Source organism: Condylura cristata, unplaced genomic scaffold (genome assembly GCF_000260355.1).
Source record: "Condylura cristata isolate star-nosed mole 26May11 unplaced genomic scaffold, ConCri1.0 scaffold00057, whole genome shotgun sequence".
Classification (NCBI taxonomy): Eukaryota; Metazoa; Chordata; class Mammalia; order Eulipotyphla; family Talpidae; genus Condylura; species Condylura cristata.
Genome location: NW_004567158.1, coordinates 84944 through 99203, shown reverse-complemented (window position 1 = coordinate 99203; position 14260 = coordinate 84944). Strand labels below are relative to the sequence as shown.

Genomic DNA, 14260 nt, shown 5'->3' with positions numbered 1-14260 from the left:
CCTCTGGGTCCCCACTGGGCTGGCCCTCAGTCCTGTCGCCGCCACCCGATGACCTGTCTCCGCCCAGGACCTTATGGGCACCTCCTTTCTCGCCACCACCTGGTCCCCATCTCCCTTACCCCGTTGTTGCCACCATCAGAGTTGTCATTCCTGTGTCCCCTCAAATGCCCAGTGCTTCGAGGTCACTGTGCCACTGTACCCTGCAGTGGAGAGCAGTCCCCGACGCCTCTACGGAGCAGTGGACTGGGGGGCTCACAGGGGAGGAAGGTGGCTGTGGGAACCAGGCTGAACACAGACACCTGCCCGGGGCTGTCTGAACTGGGCCCCCAGCGCCCCTGGCAGATGTGGGCCCAGCCCGGCTCCAGCATGCCCTGGGCCACAGGCCATCTCATTGGGGCCCCTCTATGCACCTGTCCACCGCCCCCCAAGTTGGGGGTCCCATGAATCTGCCAGTAAACTTCCTGGGTGCTCACCATTGCCTCAGCTGGCTGCTGGGGAGCCCCTGGTCACGCAACACCAGAGGTGGGTCTGTGCTGTGCGCCACTTGAAGGTCATACAAAGGGTGACCTTTGTGCCCCCCGTCAGCACTCCCGGCCCCTGCCCAGGGGCTTCCTGCCTAAGAAGAGGGGCTGGCAGCCCCACTGGTGGGCTTCCTCGTCCCTCCTTCTCCCACGCCCTCTGGCCTGACCTGCTCGGGCGGCATAGGGTAGGGAGAACAGGCCCACACTTCCTGTTTCTCCAGGGTCTGACTTCTGCGACCCTGGGCGGAGGGGGCTGGAGGCTCGCTAGAGGAGGCTGTGGGGCCAGGCGGATGGCGCCAGGAGAGCTGGGAGAGCAGTGGGGCCCTCCACTTCAGGCTAGCACGCCTGAGGGCTGCTGACCTTTGACCCAGCCCAAACAGGAAGTACCATATCTGTGGCCCAGACCGGCAGCAGGAGGAATGCAGGGATGAGTCCAAAGCAAACAGCAGGCCAGATTCCCAGGCCAGTCCCCCGCCCCCCTCCCCCATCCCAGTCTGGCCCTTTCTCCTCCCAGAACTGGGTGGGGGAGGAGGTGACAGAATGGGACCCAGGCAAGAAGTGGTTCCCAGGCCCTGCCGAGTCTGCAGAAGAGAAGGTGGCAGTGGCAGCACCCAGGCCTCACCCCACCCCAGGGTGCTGAAGCCTGGGGCCTGTCATCCTGCCTCATACCTAACCCTGAGGGCCCCCTCCTGGTCAGGAGCTGGGCCTGCCGAGCCCCGCATGCCTCCTTGGGGGCACGGGGGCACTGTGAGCTGTGGAGGTGGGTCCTGAGGCCCGGCCCTGTTCCCGGTGGCCCCTCACATGGGCAGGGCGGGGCGCTCAGCAGGCTGGGGCCCCCACCCGCCACGGCTCCACTCATGATGCCCGCCGCGGCCTGCATCCAGGCAGACTGTCCGCTACGCTGCCCCGGGGCGGTCCCCACTGGCTCCCCAGAGCCTGCCCTGCATTCCTAGTGCTCCCAAGGGACCCAGCACCGCGGCTGCTGCTCCCAGCCTCCCCTGAGACCAGGTCACAGGAGGCACATCCTTGGTCAGGACCCACTGACCCTGGCCACAACTGTGGGTCAGTTACTAGGCCGGCCCACAGCCGGGCCGCCCATCTGTGCACTGTGGAGAGGACTGACCTGCCCCCAGGTACCCAAACCCTGGGGCACCTCCTTGGCCACGGTAAGTGTGCTGCAGGTGGGGGCCAGGATGGAAGCCCTGGGACCTGGATGGGGAGAAGGAGAGGCAAGGTGTCTGGCTTTGGTAAGCTGTGGGCGGGCACAGCCTGGGCCAAGGAGCAGGTGCCAGTGTCCTCTGTGCCAGCCTGCTCTACCAGCGGAACCCACCTCTGTGTGCCCAAGCCTGGGCTCGGACGCACGCGGGATGTGAGTGCGGGGTCTGTCCTGAGCAGCCCAGTGTGGCCCCAGATGTGCTGGGTGGGTATTGGTGGGGAGGGTCTCAGAGAAGCTTCTCGAATGAAGCAGTCTTAACTCCCTGCTGACAAAGCAGTGTCCAGGAGGCAGCCCCAGGAGTTCCAGTACAACGGGCAGCCAGCTTGCTTGCGCATGGGCCCAGGCCCAGGATGCAGGCTGGCCAGGCGCCTATGGGCCTGGATGACAGGCCCTCATGACGCTCAAGTTCAAGCCAGCGCAGCCCTGCTGGGCCGTTTACTGAGTGAAGACGCTTCAGCAGTCAGTGGGAAGTGGGTGAGACTGAAGCAGTAGGGCCTTCTAGATCTTTCTCCCATGGTGCCAAGAGTGCATGAAGCTGGGCTCAGGTCACAGCATCCCAACCCCAAAAGAGCGGGCCTGGGGGAGGCAGGCAGGTAGGGCTGCGGCTGGAGGGTCGCGCTGTGATAGGCCCAGCCCCAGGAGAAGGCTGGGACGCTGCGTGCCATGAGGTTATTCTCCAGGAGGAATTCAGGGGCCTTTGGCCATGGAGCCAGGGTGGCAGGGCCCAGCAGAAGCATGAAGACGCCAGACCGGGAGGCAGACAAGGGGCGAGCAAGAGGGCCCCACAGTGGAAGGGCAACGAGGTATAGGGAGCAGACGGACCAAGGCGGACGCCCTTGCCCGCTCCAGATCTTGCTAGCTGTGTCCTCCACCTTGGCCAACCAGCCCACCAGTTTCCCAGAACAACCACCGGGATGGATGGGTGGTGAAGGGTCCCTCGACGCTGCCCTGACCCACCAGCCCTTTCCTTCCTGGGGACATTATGCTTAGGCTTGGCACTCGCAGCCCCTGCGGCCCTGGAGGTCCCCGGATGGCTGTTCTGAAGAGAGGCGCCCAGGCCGCGGGAGGACGCGCTGTGTGTCGGGACAGGCGCAGGATTCCAGGCCCTGTAGCAGGAAGGGCACGTGCACCAGCCACTGTGGGAGAGGTCTCGTGTCCCCAACTTCCTGTGGGGCTGGTAGGGGCCACTGGCCGGAGCCACAGCAATAGCAGATTTGCGTATTGGGGGACCAGGGGACTTGCCCCAGCACACCCGACCCTGGGCATAGCCGGGAGGGCTGCTGCAGCGTCACTACAAGCTAAGCCTGTCTGGCTTCTGTCCATTTCCCCCAGGGGCAGCAGGGGCACCCTTCCTCTGGGCTTGACCAGTGAAGAGAGAGAGTGGGCTGGCGGCTGGCGCTTCCGCCTGCCCACTTAGGCCGACCCTGCCCCCAGCCTGCAGCCCTCGTCCCTTGCTCAGATGCCCACTTCCTGTCTCCCCTGGCCTGAGACGTAGCAGACAGAGAGGGAGAGAAAAACGAGGCTCCCGGAGGGTCCAGGCCAGAGGACCACGAAGGATAAAACAGGCAGGTCGAGGTGTCCCTGGGAGGGAAGGGCTGGCCCTGGGTCAGCAGGAGCAGAGGGTGGTGATGCATCCAGAATGTGCCGGAGCAAGGCCAGAGGCATCCCTCGGTGCCAACCTGCGTCTGGGAAGGTGGGCTCAGTGGTGTACGCTGCGGGTCTAGGTCACACTCAGCCCACCGGATGGGGGTTCTCCTACCCCTGCCAGCCGCCCCTCCCCTTCCACCAGCTGGACAAAAGCTGGGCGGTGCCTGCCTGGGCTTGACTGTCCGCCAGCCCCTGCCCAGGCCCCGCGGTGGGAGTGGAACAGCGGCCAGGCGGCCCTCCCAGACTGCTGTCTGCTTTCTCTTGCCCCTTGGCAAGAGGGGGAGAGGAAAAAGGAATAATTAAACCCAAACGTCCTGGTAACTTTTTCCTGGAACACGAGGATGCTGGGCAGGAGGCACTGGTACTGGGTCCGGCGGCTGTCCGGAGCCCCCTGCCCCCGCCTTCCCCAGCCCCTCAGCCCCTCTCCCCAGGCCCCTGGGTGAGACCCCAGCGGGTATCTGCTCCAGCCTCCTGCTGCTCCCAGAGCCACAGCTGACTCCTTAGTACCTGCAAGGGCCAGGTCTCCCACCGAGCCCATTCCAAACCAGACCATGGGGACTCATCCTGGACACCTTGGGTAGTGGGCTAAGTAGTGACCTCCAAAATTTTGTCTACCCAGAACTTGTAAAAGGGACTTTATTTGGCAAAAGGATCTTTGCAGACGTAAGTGGAGGCGCGGGGGAGCTCACCCCGCAGGCCCCAACCCGAGGACAGCGCCTTGGGAGCCACAGCAGCTGAGGCAGCGGCAGAGAGGAGGCTCCAGATAGAGGCCGAGCCGGGAGGGGCGTGGCCAGAGCCCGAGGACACCAGGCAGGCGTGGGCTGGGAGAGACGAGGAGGGTTCCCTCACTGGAAACTTCGAGGGAGCAGAACGCGGATGGCACCTGGATTTGGACTTCTGGGCTCTGGGGCTGGGTGAGGAGAAACCTGTGTGTCAAGCTGCCCACTTTATGGCACTTAGTTCAGGCAGCCCCAGCACGTGCCAGCGCTCCTCCCCGTGCCCCTGTGGCCTCCCAGCTAAACCTGGTGCCTGGCCAGCTCTTGCCATCCATGCTGTTCCTCAGGGCTGCACACTTCCCGTGTGAAGCTCCTGGGGTCTGCAGGGCAGGCAGTGGTTTCTGAGGTCCAGGGGGTTCTGGCAGGCAGAAGGCACAGAAAGGTCTTGGAAGTTGGCAAAACCTTGGATGAGAAGGGAGTGGCCAGGCACCCTGAGCCCCGGGCGAGGAGGTGTGAGTGACCTGGGAGGCCACTCAGAGGAGGCCCAAGCCTCCGAGCTGGCTGGGCCCTCTGCCCGCTGCCCTCCTGGGTTTCTGTGGTGCGGCCTCCCTCTCTGTCCTCCGTGTGCTCCCTGGGCAAGGTCAGAGGTGCTGGGCAATGGCAGCACTCCCGGGAGGCCGACCCACGCCCAGGGTGCCACTGGCCCTCCTGTAACCCATGTCACTGAGCGCTGTGTGCCTGGCACCTCCTCAGAGGTGTTGCTGTCCGGGTGCAGTTTTGGGCCAGGGGAGGGGCCGGGTCCCGACCCGTCTGTGGGACCAAGGGGCTCTCATCTCTGCTGCCCTTGGGCCCACGGCTCCTCAGAGGTCCCAAGACACAGCCCTTGAGAGCACAGAAAAGTCCAAGGGGCTGTGGCCCAGCAGGGCAGGGGCAGGGTGTCCAGAACAGTCCCACCGGCCAGCCTCTGGGCTTCTGACAGTGGCCGCCGCTCGACGTGGAGACCTACGGGTTGTCAGAATCGCCCTCAGCTGCTCTACGTGCTGTGGCGGCAGCTGCTCTGTCTGGCTGTGGGTGCTCTGGCCTGGGCCCTGCTCTTCTGCAGGGAAGGCCGCCAGCATGGGGGGTTCCCGTTGGTTTCTGTCCAGCCGCAGGTAGAGGCCAGTGGGGGGACAGTTTGCCCCTGCGGCTGCTCCCCTCTGGTGTCAGCAGCGGGCGGGGCCCGCAGTACAGCAGGCCGGGGCCTGTCAGCCCACCCGCAGCTTCCGAGTCTCCCGGGGTCCACAGCATCTGCAGCGCCCCGGGCCCCTTGAGGCCAGCCCATGGTCCAGGCTGGTGCCCCTGCCCTGGGCACACGCTCCCCTCGCCTGTGCCTTCCCACCGGCTCCCTGGCCCCGCCCAGACTGCCTGCTTCCCGCCGCCTCCCCGCCTCCAGAGGTTGGCGTTGAGCTTGAGCCGTGGCTGGGCAGCAGGCAGGGTGGGCCCTGTGGACTCAAGGTCCACCTAGGTCTGATCAGGTTCTGGAGGTGGGGGACTGGCAGAGGAGGGGTCGGGGTGCTGCCAGTGCCTTGGGGCACCCCTATTGGTGGCCTTGTGACTTCCTAGTTCACCCCCATGGTTTCTTCCTGGGGTGCTGTTTCCATATCGCACCCAGCTGGTCACTCCCTGTCATTGACGCCTGAGGACTTACCCGGCTGGGGAGGGGTGAGGACCCCCACTTGTCCCTGCCCTGCCCCCGACAAGGCAGGTACAGGGGCGGCCATGCACTTTGAAGGCTGCGGCGAGGCTCAGGCGCGGTGGCTGTCTCCTATGTGTAGATGCGGGAGGCCATTGTCCGGCCCTGTGCCCCCCGCCCACGCTGTGCACCAGGGGCTCGTCCAGGGGTCTAGGACCCACCAGAGGGGCAGCCAGGCTCGCGTCCTTCACACCCTTGTTGCGGCGTGGGTTCAGTGTAGGCTGGGAGGGCCCCATCCCTCGTGGGGTGAAGGCTGCTCAGCCTGGCCTTTCTCCGCAGACCCCAGGGACAAGAGTCGCAGGTCCCCTGGCCCCTCCTTGCCTTTGCACAGCCTCAGTGGGGGGCAGCAGAGAGGCGCAGAGCGCCACTCCGAGGCACAAGCGGCGGCCTCGGGCGCCTGAGCAGGCTGCTGCTCACTGTGCAGCCTACGCGGCACCCCACGCGCCCCACGCACCCCACGCTGCCCGGCCGGGAGCCCATGGCCCCTGCTGCTGGCACGGCAGGTTGGGTGAAGGCCTGGTGCCTGCATGCGGGAAGGTTTTTGGGGTTCAGGCAATGTCGGAGGTCCTCGAGGGCTGTCAGCCTCCTCAGGGCAGTGCAAAAGCCCGGCCTGTCCTGCAGCACCTAGCAGCCCTCCTGACCAAGCCAGCTGCAGGGGCTGGGCCTGGACCCAGCCAGGGCCACTGCTGCTCTATGCGCACCTCCCCCTGGGCCTGGGGGCGGGGCTGCAAGGCAGGCTGCCAGCCACACTGGGGCCAGTCTCCCAAGGGCCTCGTGGCAGCCCCGCCCAGCCCCACCGGCCCTCCCGGTCCAGCCTCCCACACCTCCCAAGACCGCCTGTGGGCTCTGGGCAGCCGGCTCGCCCGGCCAGATCCACGCTTCCAGCCTCAGCGGGAGCAGTCCCTTGGAGGGCCTCCCTTGAGGGCAGGTGACCTCCCAGGCCTCAGCGAGCACCCACGGTGGGCCCCACGGTGGGCCCCAGTGGCCGGACCCCTCTCCCTCTCCACCGTTCCTAGGCATGTCCCTGGGTCGGGCGGAGCGTCCTACTGCCGCCTGCTTCTTCCTACTCACCGTTGGGGGCACCGACTGGGCTGGGTGGCGGCTGGAGGGGGCAGGCCTGGGGTGAGGGTGGTAGGGGGTGGGGCTGGAGGGGCGCTCGGACTCAGCTCCAGTTTGGCCAGGGCCACTCCCGGACCACACCCGCTCAAGAGCCAGGAGAGGAGCAGCCCTGCGCCGGCCTAGGCCGGAGGGATGAATGACGGAGCGGAGCGGCAGGAGAGGAAGGAGCCGTGGCTGCAGCAGGAGGGACGCGCGCCAGCCCTACTCCCCCAGCTCCTGGCCTAGGCTGCACAGATCGAGGCGGCCCCCATTCCTGCCCAGCCCTGCGCTCCCCAGGAAGGCCCCCACCCCACCATCAAGTGCCTGGCCAGGGTGTGCCGCCAACTTCCCCCAAGGTCCCCTGCTGCCACCTGAGGAAAAAGAGTGATTTTTCGCACCCCTTTTCTGTCAGACCTGCCTTTATTCCCCACTGGCCAGAGCCCAGCGGCCCATGAATGGGCTTCTGTTAGCACACACAGTCGGCCTGTGACGCTCACCACAGAGCGGTCGCCCGCTGTGGGCTGCCAGCTCCTACCTCCACGGCCGAGAGAGGAAAGGCTCAGACCTCAGCAGCAGCAGGCTCAGGACCCCCTGGCTGCTCAGGAGAGGGGCGTAGCCGTGCCGGGCCCCAGGCCGTGGTGTGCCCACAGCCTGCAGGCTTCTGCCGCTGGTGCTGGTACTGGGGTCTCCCCATCCCGGGGGAAGCAGGGCGGCCTGGCAGAGCACACAGGCCCGAGCTCCAGAGTCTCCTCACAGGCTGCCTGCCCACCTCGGGCGGCGCCCTTTTGCCACATCTCTGTGCCTCCCTTGCAAAGTGGGGGTGTGTTTACAAGTTCTGCACCCCTTCCCCCCGCCAGGCTGTGAGCTCGCAGGGGCTGAGGGCTCTTCAGGGCCCATGCTGGAGTGGCCAGGCAGCCTGAACGAGGCCGGCCCACAGCCCCTCAGACGCCTTGCTGCAGGGCCCCATGCTGGGTGCTCCGGAGATGTCCCTGTGCCTCCCACACCCCCTAGTCAGTGGGGTGTGCATGGGTCAGGACAGCGAGGCACAAAGGGGAGAGAGAGAGGCTGCTGCAGGAGCAAGAGGCAAAGAAAGGGTGTGTGAGCGCCTGGCCAGGCCTCAGCAGGCCCCAGCCTCAGGCCCTGCCGTGGGGGCTGTGACGCTGAGGGCGGGTAGGCGCCGGGTTGGGGGCTGGCAGGGAGGCCCTATCACCCCACAGCTCTTCGGGGCCAGACTTGAGGAAGCTTTTCCTACCACTCTGTCCAGCGTTGACTTATGCTTGGAAGCAATCTTAGAAAATGAGTTAATTGTGGGCAACATTTGAGCAGAGAGAGGGGGAAGCAGGAGCGGGGTGGAGGAGCCCAAAAGGGGAGGGCAGGCAGGAGCTGCCATTGCCTTCTGGGGGCGCAGGGTCCCAGCTCGGAGCCACGGGGATGGTGCGGGACAGGCAGATGTGCTGGGGTCTTCACTCAACCTCTCAGCGTTTGCCCACTAGGGTCTGGGGGGCAGGCTGAGTCCCAAGGGCCAGAGGCACCGCGTGCACCCCACGTCCCTTGCAGGACCCCATGTCCCCCCAGGACTCCAGCTTCCACACTTGGGGCTGTGGCGCGCAGAGCCCGGACGAGCCTTGGGAGGCGAGGACAAAGCGCGCCAGCGTGGGTGACGCGGGCTGTGGGTGACGCGGGCTGGGCTGCTGAGCGGCTGGGGTGTGTGGGCACGCTGCTCAGAGGCTCTGGTGTGATGCAGACGCCAAGCGAAGCTTGCCCAGGCGTCCTGGGAGACTGAGCACCCCTAGCAGAGAGGAGCTGGGGCTCCACGTGAGAGTGCCTCTCGCCACCCTGGGGCATCGTGGAGGGGGAGGACCAGGACCTGCCAGGGGCAGACCCTGCGGTCAGACCCATGGAGGGAGCCTGATCTGGCCCTCCCCCACGGGGCAGGGGGGCGGACTGTGGAATCCTGGCCCCCAACCCATTTCCCCTATACTCGCTCCCCAGGCACTGACTAAACATCCTGCCATCTGGTCCCCATTAGTGGGGGTGGGGGTGGGGCAGCCCGCTCCCAGGTTCCTCTGGACGGGCTGGCCTAGGAGGGAGGCACCTTTGCCCCTGTCCACCTGGGCAGGGAGGGTGAGGCTCCGGGCACAGTCATCTCCCAGCCCCGTGGGGTCCTGTCCTCACTGCCCTCTTTTTGCTGGCCCCCCCGCAACCCCCTACTGTGCCCAGTCTTGGGGCTTCCAGCCATGGGGGGCCCTTGAAGCCTGCCCCACAGAGGTGAGCCAGCTCGAAGGGTCTCAGCAGACTCAGGGGTGCCCCCCCACCCCATGCAGCTCACTGGTGGACTTGCGCTGAGACAGGCAGGCCCCAGGCCAACACTAACCCTCAGCCCTGTCTGCAGGGCCAGAGGGAGGGAGCTGGATTTTCCAGGAACCAGGGATGTGGGGAGTTCTGGAAAGAACTTTGGGCTCCCAGATGTGCCCTGGACAGCTCAGCCATGTGATGGATGTCGGGGGGAGCCTCTCTGCTCCCCATTCGACGTGGACACTCCCAGGAAAGTTCTAGACTCCGAGAGTAGGAGGCACAGAGCTGCACTAGATCAAGGTTGCTTCTTGGAAAGGGAAAGGGACACCTGCCTTTGGTCCTGCCTTCCCGCCCATGTGGCCCGCTCTGCACACAGGTGGCCACTGCAACTTCCTGCACAGGCAAAGCAACGCTCTGCCTGCCCCCAGGCTTCCTGCAATGGCACCGCTGACAGCACTCCTCCCACTGCATGCCGGCCACTGGGCTGGGCTCTGCGTGAGGGGCCACCGTGAACGACAGGGCCACCTCCCCTGCACCCACGGAGCGGAGTCTGGAGAGGAGCAGGAAAGGGGTTGGCAATGGTGACTGCGGGGCGGGACTCTTTGGCGGGAAAGTGCAGAGAGCAGTGAAAAGGAGACAGCCGTGGAAAAAGGAGTCCCGGTAAAGTGCCGTCCAAAGTGGAGGGGCAGTCGGGGAGGGAACACGCAGAGAAACCAGTGCAGGAGACCCAGCTGAGTGAGGGCTGGCCCGGCAGGGAGGGGCCGGCCTGGGAGCATTTTCCTCTTGACTTTGCAGGAACAGGGAGCCACTGTGGGCCTTTGAGCAGAGGATCTGACTCACTGTAAAAGGATTCCTTGGGTTGCCAGATGGAGGCTGACTTGCTGGGGAGGGGGTTGGGGGTGGGGTTGCCCAAGGCCAGAGGCAGCAGGAGGCAGCTGCGCCCTGGGGGCTGAGAGGTGGTGCGTCACCCAGGAGGCTGCAGGTGGGAGGGGGCGGGGTCAAGTGCTGGGGGCGGAGTCCAGCCAGGGAGTCAGACCTCTGAGGGGCACCGGCCTGGGGAATCTGAAGCTCGGGCAGCGGGCAGCGCCAAGGTTCGGGCTGCTAGTCCGGCCTGGCCTCCATCTGACAAGCGCCTGGAGCCAGCCGCAGGGGTCAGCCCTTTCTGGAGGCTTCCACGCTGCCCACCACCCCGTGGGGAGAGCGGAGGGCACATCCACCCATCTCTGGCATGTAAAGAAAGACAGGGGTGGAGGGAGCTCTTCCCTCGTAAAGCTTGAGAGAAGCCCAACTCTCCATGCCCTCTTCCTGTTGCCAGCAGATTCTTCCCCAGAGAAAACCCATCTTGTTTTAGTGCCCTTGAAACCTCAGAGGATCTGGTCCCAATTAACCGACTTTTCTTGTAGATGCGTGTGTGAGCGCTACACACACCGCCCGATTCACAGCCCCCATCAGTCCTACTTCCTCTCGCAGCTGCGGCAGCTGGGGTGGGGTGGTGGGGGGCAAGGGGCAGCGGTCAGGGACCAGGGACCCTTGTGGAAGGTGAGCTGGAGGGATGGAAGCTGCCTGCGGGACCTGGGAGTGGCCGGAAGGCGGGAGCAGGCCACAGTGGGGTGGGAGGCAGCGGGGGTCCCGGTCGCCCTCTGTCTCCCATCTGAAAGTCCCTTTGGCCCCCGCCTCCCGCTGGAAGCTGCCTCAGCGGCCTCTGGCCAGGACACTAGCTGGGTAGAAACCAGCGGTTGCCACGGGGAGGCGTCCCCTCCTCCGCCGGCCGGCCTCCGAGCAGGCACGTTCATGTTCCAGTCCTGGCGCCCTCGACTGCTGCTCCAGACGCAAGTGACTCACCCTGCCGGCCTTGCCAAGCTGTCTAGACCTGAGCGCCGCCCGGGAGGGAGCCATCCCGCCCGCCATTTCCTCTCCTGCCGCCCGCTGAGCCCAAGCACACCAGGCCCCCCTTCCCCTGAGCCCTCAACCCCGCAGCGGCCCCCACCGAGGCTGCTTGCCTGACCACTCACTGCTAGAGCCTGCTAGCGCCTGGTGGGCTTACCCCCCCCCCCCCCCCGCAAGTCAGGAGAGCCAGGACAGCACCCAGCGACCCAGGTTCCTGCTGGCCTCCACAGAGGAGCCTGCAGCAAGGGCCTGGAGGTCCTGGTCATTGCTCTCCCTGCCCTGAGGCTGCCCCCACCTTTGCCCTCTGCCTGGGAGCCAGTCTCCCCCCACCTCGGCCCCTGAAGCCAGAGTCACCCTCAGAGGGGAAGTCCCCGCAGACCTCGCAGATGCCTAGAATGGACTGGGTCCCCATCCAGGTCCTGCACTTGCTAAATATGCTCACAGGAGCTGTGGTGGGAAGCAGGGTCCCTCTGCAGGAGGCCCTCCGTGCCTTGCGGTGCTCCCTACTTCAGCATGGGGATGGGAACTGCCAAGAGGCTAAGGCCTTGGGACGCCTCTCAGCACACTCCCAGTGTGCACAGGGCCTGGAAGGGGACACAGGAATTGGCAGTCGTCAAAGAGTGCCCAGGCCGACGGCGCCCCTACCCAGCACTAGGGTGGGGGCCACTGGGCTCCCCCAAGTGGGTCCTCCCTGCTTCCGGACCTGGTCAACCCCCAGGGCCTCCGGCGGGTGGCTGGATAGCCTCCGTGGCAAAGTCAGCTGTTTCTTGTCCAGAAATCCTTCAGGCCTCCTGTCACTGTCAAACCGTGGGGGTCCCTGAAGCCTTCAGCTGCATCCTCACCTCATTTGCAAGGGTTCCCAAGCCCATGTTTTCCACCCTCCTCGCATCTGTGTGAAGTGGCTTGTTTTTGACAGGCTCCTGCTGACACAGACCTGCGCACTCCCCACCTGGGCTGGGTGGCCCACAGAGAAGTCAGCAAGCAGGCTGGCCCAGATGAGCAGGGGAGGGAGGAGGAGGTGGCGGCCTGGTATTTCACCTGAGGGAGTCTTGTGTCACTTCGCTCCCTCCCCTCATGTCATTCACTGGTACTTGCTTCTTCCTTGGGCGCTACAAACTTCTGCCCTAACTGAATTCTTCCCTCCAAGTAGTGCACACCCGCTGCATTGGCAAGAGGAGCCAGTCTGCTTGCTGGAGTGCACGCTGGTGCTCTTCTTGAAGCCCTTGGCCTTCAGCTTCCTCCACTTGGCCGTATCTGTGGGGGTGGGAGTGGGGAGCTGGCTAAGATTCCCCACACTAGGGCCTGCAAAGCAGCTTGGCCAAGGGGCTGAGCTGCTCTCAGGGCCTTCCCCTTGCGATGCCTTCACAGGTACTGGAGAGCCCAGGTGTGAAGCCACACGGAAATAGCCAGCATGCAGGCTGCTTCACACCTGGGCCTCCACAGCAAGCAAACTGGCACCCACACAGGTCTGGGGCCCTCCTGGGCCAGGTTTTCCCCCATCAAGAGCTGGCTCTCGCTGCGCAGGCGCAGTGCCTAGGTCTGCCCAGGGCCCGCAATCTCTCCGCACGCAGGTCCCCTCGATAGATCCCATCCCTGAACCCCAGCTGGAGCTCCCTGAGCCCCACTTTTGGCCTCTGATTCATCAGAGCCAGGCCTCCCTCACAGAACCTGGGCTCTCTGGGCAGCACTGCCCAACAGGGGGCCGTGCACACCTCCCTTGCTGTGGGGCCTCACCCCTGCACCCTCCCTATTCGCCTCCTTGGCTCGCCCCCTCCTTTGCTGGGTGGTCTTTGAGCGTTCAGACTGCTCTGGGAGAATCGCGTCCTTGCACTGAACTAGAGCCCACTTTTCTAGAAGTTTGCACCATGTACCCTGCTCTCCCTCCCTGAGAGCCCCAGCAGCCTCGTTTTCCATCCCAGCTTCCAGCTCTCCGGGTGAGGATGCCCAGGGGTGGTGTGTGGCAGGAGACTGCAGCCGTGGCCTGGAGCGCTGAGCGGCCAGGTCCCAATGCAGGAGGACAGAGCTCCCGTCTGCGCCATGCCCCGGGCCTGCTGCGGGCGCTAGTCTCCCGGCCAGGCGGACGAGGGGAATTCTCTTCCAGAATCTACAGGGGCCATTTCTCCTACTCCTCGGGGATATGGGGAGGGTGGGGAGCCCGTGGTTTCTCCCGCCAGATTCCCCAGTCTTAGGAAACATCTACAGAAAAACCCACAAGAATTTGAATGTCTGAGCTGAGGCTATGATTGAAATGAAACTTTTTAAAAAGAAGGAAAGAAAAACAAAAACAGAAAAAGAAAAGATGGGGGGTGGAGAAACCCAACCCGGACCCTGCAGCAGGCCTGAGGAGGCTGGGAAGACCTCATGGAAAGTCCATGTGCCTCGCTGGGTCCTGGGACTGGGCTGGCCCTTCAGCTCAAGTCCCGGGGCTCCTTGTCCTCAGAATGCCCTGGAATTCTAAAGTCCCAGCAGGGACTCGGGCCCTGTCCCAGCCCGTTGGGTTGCCTTGCAGTTCTGCCAGAATCCTGCTCACAGCTCCTCTCACCCTGGACACAGGGAGGCCACTGCTCTTATCCAGAGGACACAGTGACCCCGCTGGGTCCTCACTTCTTGCCTGGAGACTTGCTCTGTCCCTCTCCCCTTGCTGGGCACCAGCCACTCGCAGCTCCTTCCTGCCCCCTGCAACCACCAACTTCTGGGGAAGGGCAGCAGTCGCGTAGCTGGGGCTTCCATGCCTGGACAGGGCAGGCCAGCACATTTAATTCCAGAGTCATTCCCAGAGGGTCAAAGACAGACAGTGGAGGGGGAGGAAGCAGGTCGGCCCCGTTTTCTGCCGGTGCTAGGCCCTGTCCTAAGTATTTCCTATGAGTAATGACCTCATGCCACCTCTTGCAATCCCACGAAGGAGGAGGTCTCGTAGTCCCCATTGGGTGATGCAGGCGGCACACAGAGTTGGAACCCTACCCGAGGCCCGCAGCTGGAGGGGGCTGGGCGGTTTCGAACTCAGTATGCTTCTGTCTGACTGCGGCAGTGAGTGCTGGCCACCTGCGGCTAGCCCTGTGCCCGAGGCCGCCTGCGGGGACGCGTCGCCCCGGGCAGGAGCGCCCTCTCCTGGAAGAGCACAGCCCCTGCGCCTGCGTGCCTTTGGCGC

At 64.9% G+C, this 14260-nt stretch overlaps 1 protein-coding gene across 1 annotated transcript in view; it reads left to right on the top strand.

Moving 5' to 3' along the window:
• HAUS7 (HAUS augmin-like complex, subunit 7) overlaps positions 1–14260 on the top strand; it is a 46653-nt gene that overhangs the window by 22474 nt on the left and 9919 nt on the right. The window lies entirely within an intron of this gene.